This window comes from Octodon degus, unplaced genomic scaffold (genome assembly GCF_000260255.1).
Source record: "Octodon degus isolate 3935 unplaced genomic scaffold, OctDeg1.0 scaffold00248, whole genome shotgun sequence".
Lineage (NCBI taxonomy): Eukaryota > Metazoa > Chordata > Mammalia > Rodentia > Octodontidae > Octodon > Octodon degus.
In genome coordinates, this window is record NW_004524824.1 from 1,961,826 (window position 1) to 1,968,034 (window position 6,209).

Consider the following 6,209-nt stretch of genomic DNA (forward strand, 5'->3'; position numbering starts at 1 on the left):
GGCTGATCTCCCAAGCTTGGCCTGTCGCCTTCTGCTTTGAGATGAGGGGACCTTGGGAGCCAGAAGTGGGCAACCAGCTCTCAGACCAGGGCGCGAGACACGGGAGGCCCCATGTTGATCTCAGAACCTCAGTTTCATTGATGTAAATGACAGAGGAACTGGAAAGATTCCCTTTCTAATGCAATATGACTAAAATATTCTCAGATGGGAATAAGAAGACAGAAATTCCTGATGCTAAGAATGATAGAAATAGTAGCAAAAATACTACCAATGCCAATGACACAACTAATTGTACATGTTATTGTAAAGTTGTTAAATTTCTTATGCATTCATATCCTCAACCATATAACAAAGTACTCGTAATTGCTAGGAACTTTTCCAATTCTTAGTAACTATGCATCTCTCTGTTTGGTTTAGAAACTGAATTTTACCAGTCTGACCTAAATAGATACAAATAGGAACTGGATTTGTTTTCCTGACCAAGATGAAGATAAGAAAAATTATGTATAAAGTAAATCAGTGACCATCACAAGCCACTGGACATTTCACAGGAGGACAGCAATATCTAAGAGAAATAAAGAAGTGGGCTTCACGGTTGCGCCGGCTCTCTGCCTGGGAGAGCCTGGGCTGCGACACAGGAAGGGCCGACTCCACTGAGCCCGGAGACCTCTCCGAGATGAGGAGACAGTGTGGAAAACCCTGGCACAGTGGGCAGCCTTCTGCAGAGTGCTGCAGAGGGCAAGAGGAACTGCGGTCGGTGGAGCACCACAAATGCTTAGCAGTGTAGGTCAGCAGCTGTAGACAAAGAAACTACGGCGGCCGGGAAGACAGCCAGGGCCAGTGCAAGAGGGCTCTGCCTATGAGCAGAGTCTACGTGGGGTTTCTGCCACCCAGGCTGGAAAACCCACCTTTCAGGAGGTATGAAACTAAGTGAGAACCCGCTCAGACCTGAGGAAAGCGTAGATAGCCTAAGCTGAGCACTGCCCAAGGCCTACTTTAAAATAAATTTCCAAACTGACTGGAACATTTGGAAGTAAAACGGCACACGAGGGCCAGCACTGCTGAAGGTCTGCTTGAAGGCCACAGGCATTACCAAATGACTGATTTTCAAAACCTGAGCATCCAAGAACAGAGTTCAGGGATATGGGTTGCCATATACTGCCGTCTTCACCAGCCAGGCAAAATTTCACCACTTCCCATGTACAGTCAGAGCTAATGTGAAGTGGAAGAGCAGAACCTAAAATGAAAATAATAATGAAATCAATGAAGACTGACCAAGAGTTGACAAACACACTGTAGTTAGCAAAGTCATTAAAGCAGTTATTTAGACTATCCTATAATTTTAAAAGGCATATGAAAAATGTAAATAAACACAACTCAAGCCTTTGAGATGAAAACTATAATTGCGTGGGATGAAAAACCACACCGATTAGGATTAACAGCAGATTAGGTGGTCCAAAAGAAAAGGTCAATGAACTTAAAAACAAAACAGACACAAACCAAAATGCTAAAGAAAAAAATTAAAATGAATGGAGTATCAGTGTTTAGGAGAATAACTTCAAATGACAGATGCTAGAAGAAAAAAAAAGAGTGAAGAAAAGTATTTGAATGAACAAAGGTCAAACTACAACAAAACAATGAAAACCTAGGAAGCTTAACAAACTCAGAGCACAAGAAACAAAAACCCACACTGTTACTTAACAATCACTTGATCAAAAACCGTGATTGTTGAGCGGGAGAAATAGCTCAGCGGCCTAAGCGCCTGCCTGGCAAGCACAAGCTCTCGGTTCGATCCTGCGTACAGCGTGCCGTGCCAGTCCTGACTGCTGTCTTCCACTGAAACCAGGCGTTACGGCATACGCCTGAAATCCCAGCGCTGGGGAGGCAGAGACAAGAGGATCACTCTGAATCCGGGATGTATAGCGAGACCCTGCACCAAATAAATAAATCTTCAAAAAGCAAAGCAAAACAAAACTGTGATTGTGTATTCTAAAAGTCACAGGGAGTATATTTGGTAGAAAGAACAAAAATAAGATTGAAAAAAAGATTTTTCTATTGGAAAGAATACCAATGAGAACATAGTGGTGCGGCATCTTAAAACTACTAAAACAAAATCTATTAATCTAGCGTTCTACTCCCATCGAAATAATCTTTCAAATACTAAAGTAAAATAATGATATATACTAAATGAAAGAATGAATCCTCCATAACATGAATTACAAAAGATGTTCAAGGAAGTCCTTGAAGCAGAAGAAAAGCGACACTAGATAAAATACAGATAAGCAGCGTTAGATAAAAATCCATGGTGGAGCGACAGAGAGGAACGAACAAGACCAGAGAGGACGCCTGGAGAGGCGCCGCTGGGAGCGCACGTGGGCCGCGCACAGGCTGCACCCCTGGGTGGAGCACGTGGGCCCTGCTCTGCGCACCCCTTTCCCTCTCCATCCCTCACCCTTTCCCCATCTCTTGATCCTCTTCCTGCTTGAGAAAGATCTGTCTTCCCAGTTCCCATCATCTGTTTTTTATTTTCTTCTTTATTGATAATTTGGGGTTTTCATATAAAAGAAACCAAGCAATAGTTAAGGTTGCTGGTCTGATTTACTAACCTAACACTATGGTCTCGAGGTGCATCCAGCCTCCTACAAAAGACTCGGGGTCACCTTTCTTTGGGGCAGCGCTCCATCGTGTACAGGATACGTTTGCTTTATCTGTTCATCTGCTGAGGGACAGAGAGATTGCTGCGGAGACTTTGCGGCTATGAATTGTGCTGCTATGAACCTGGGTAGGCGTGAATCACTGCGATGCAGGGTCCTTAGCCCTTCTGCCAAGATACTTAGAAGAGGGGCCGGGGAGTTGGCTCAGTAGAATAAGCGCTTCCCTGGCAAGCTCAAGGGCCTGAGTTCGATCCCTGGTTCAGGAAAGAAAAAAAAAAAAAAAAAAAAAAAGATACTTAGAAGAGGCAAAACTGGGTCAAATAGAATTTCTAGGTTTAATTTTTTGAGGAATCTCCATAGTGCTTTTCATTCTGGTTGTACTAACTTACATTCCCACCAAAATTGTAAAAGTGGTCCTTACCCCTACAGTCTCAGCAGTGTTTAGTGCTATTTGACTTCTTGATATTGGCTGTTCTTTCTTGGGCTAGATGGAATCTCAGTGTTACTTTACTTTAGTCTATGTCAAACCATGTTGAATCTTTTTTTTAATTGTCTATTCATTGCACTCACTTTTTTTTTTTTAACCAGGGATTGAACTCAGGCCCTTGCACTTGCCAAGGAAGCGCTTATTCCACTGAGCCATCTCCCTGGCTCCTGCACTCACCCATTTTTGATTGGTTCTTTTATTTTGGTGGGGTCTGATTCTTTTATTTCTTTATATAGTTTAGATAGTAACCCTCTGTCTGTGGAAGACCTGGCAATTTTTCCCTGTTCTTTAGATTGTCCCTTTGCTCCGTTAGTTTTCCTTTGGCTGAACAGAAGCCTAGTAATTCGATGCGATTCCACATGTTGATTCTTGGGCTTATCTCCTATTTCTGTTCAGAAATTCCTTGCCTAGGCTTATGTCTTCAAGAGTTGTACTATTTTAGTTTCCAGGATGTGACTATTAGTTTTAACATTTAGTTGTTTGATTCATTTTGATTTTAGTTTAGTATATAGTGAGAGCTAGGCATTTAGATTCAGTCTTGTGCATGTGGTTGACCAGTGTCCCCAACACCATTTGTGGAAGAGGCTGCCTTCGCTCCAGTGTGTGTTTTTGGGCCCATCTGCAAGAGCCAAGTGGCTGCATCGCTTGGTGTTGTTTTGCCCCTTTGTTGATCCACTGAGATTCATATCTATTTTGTGCCAGTTCTATGCTATTTTTATCATGCTTATTTAAATCATCTTAATTTAAAATTAACTGTTTCATTAAAAATAGCAGAATATCTTAGGGTTATAGCATAGATAAAGTGCAATATATGAAGGAATATGGAAATTTAGAGAGAAAATATGAGTGTGCTGTACATGAAGCAGTGTATCCTTTACAAGCAAACGATGGTGAGTTACATAGAGTACACAGACTACAAAATTAGGTCCTGAAGAGTTTATAGTGAACAAACCAGCAAAAGATAGAAAGTAGCATCAGAGAAATTGTCTAATATAAGCCAGAAAAAGAGACAAAGAGAATAAAGGAGAGATGCAACATAGTCAAATATAATAGAAAAAGCATATATAAAACAAGTTGCATTACTCATCACATTAATTACGAATTGTCCAAACAATTGAAGTCGATTTTGTCAGACTGGAGCAAAAAACAGCACCCAAGACCCAACTATATGCTGTCCGTAAGAAACGCACTGTAACACAGAGACGCAAATACGTGAAAAGTTAGAGAACAGAAACAAACATACACACCTGCCCATGTGATAAAGAACAACTAAGAGTAGCATATGTGTATAGGACAAAGTAGTGTTCAGACCACAAAATGTCACAGGGCTTAAAAAAGTGGCTTCGTGATGAAACGGAGGTTCACTAATGACAGCCCTAAATGACAGCTAATTAAAATGAGAGCTTCCAGGTACATGGAGTAAAACGTGATGTACCTGCTAGAAGACATGGATGAATCCTGAATTTCGGGACTAATTTCCAACATCTTTCTCTCAATACTTAATCAAACAAGCAGACAGAAAATTAGCAAAGTCATGGGGGTTCTGAACAGTGCTCTCAGCCACCTCACCCAAATTCCCACTTGTAAAACATCCTTTAACAATAAAGGGCACAATTTTTAAGGGTGCACAGACCATCAAGCACTGCTTGTTAAACAGTTCAGACTTAGAGCCCATATATTGAGATATTTTAAACTTTATTTTAATTTTATTTATTGTCTCTGAGGATTGAGCCAGTTGCCTTGAGTGTTCTTAGGCACTGAGCCACTCTCCCAACCCAGTCTTCATTTTTAAATTTTGCAGCACTTCTCCAAAAATCAATTTCAAGGATTGTTAACTATAAAAATGAGTTTCGTGTAGAAATTGTTTCTTTTCTACAAGAAACACATTCTTCTAAAACTTGTTTTCACTTGGAATTTAAATGTAGCATCTGTGATATATGGAAATATATCTACTTTGTAAGATGCAGTTCATTTTTGAACTATATGTCTTACCTAAAAAGAAAGACGTGCAATGAATGCCCAATGAAGTCGAAATCCAGCATAGTGCAGTGCTACACACCTGCAATAACAGCTCTTTGGTACGGCCGGCGAAAAGCTCAGCAGACTAAGCTTTGGCAGGCGCAGGGTCCAGGTTCAACCCCTGGTCCCGCATGCCACTCTGGCCCTGCCCCCGGGGCACGCTGAGCCAGCAAAGGAGTGTGGGGGTGGCAGCACACGCCTGTAATCCCAGCACTGGGGAGGGCGCAAACAGGAGGACCACTAAGAGTCCCAGCTGCATAGTGAGACCCTGTACCAAATACATAAAATGAAAAAGAAAAAAAGTAAAACTTGCCCTGCACCTGCCAAGTAAAACTTGCTTGGGAGGCTGAGGCAGGACCATGTGAGCCCGGCTATTTAGAGAGCTGCTTATCCAAATTAAAAAATAAGAAGCACATTCAAATCAACAATTAATGTAGATGACTATCACCCAGTAAAATCACACTGAAGATGGAGACAGTTTGTTTCTTTGAAGATATTAATAACTTGAGCGTTAGGCGCACCATTAAAATGACACTGGTCTTGCTAATTCATTAGTTTCCGAAGGCTGCCTAGGGTGTCTCCCGCCTTCTTTTGTTAGGTGTTGACTGCTGTTTGCACGAGGCCTCCCCGGCAGTCCCGGATTTAAGAGCGTCGTCTTATCTACAACAGGCTGAACCAGGATAAAACTGGCAGGAGCTTGAAAGAACCAAACAGAGAGGGGAGTGAATGAGCGCAAGATTGGCCTGGCTTTAGCGTCACAGATTCAAAGCTCACCTGCAGCGCTGCTCAGGAAGAGGTCTCCATCGGCGAGTTCTGTGTGAGCCGTGTGGTTCAGCAGGTGCCAAGGGAGGTCCTAGCGCTTCTCCCTTCCTCGCCTTCTGATCCGGGTGTACTACGGCATCACTGCGGTGCAGCATGTGTGGCTGCGGTGCAGCATGTGTGACCGTGGCATAGCATGTGTGGCCTCAGCGTAGCATGTGTGGCCGTGGCGTAGCATGTGTGGCCTCGGCGTAGCATGTGTGGCCTCGGCGTAGCATGTGTGGCCTCGG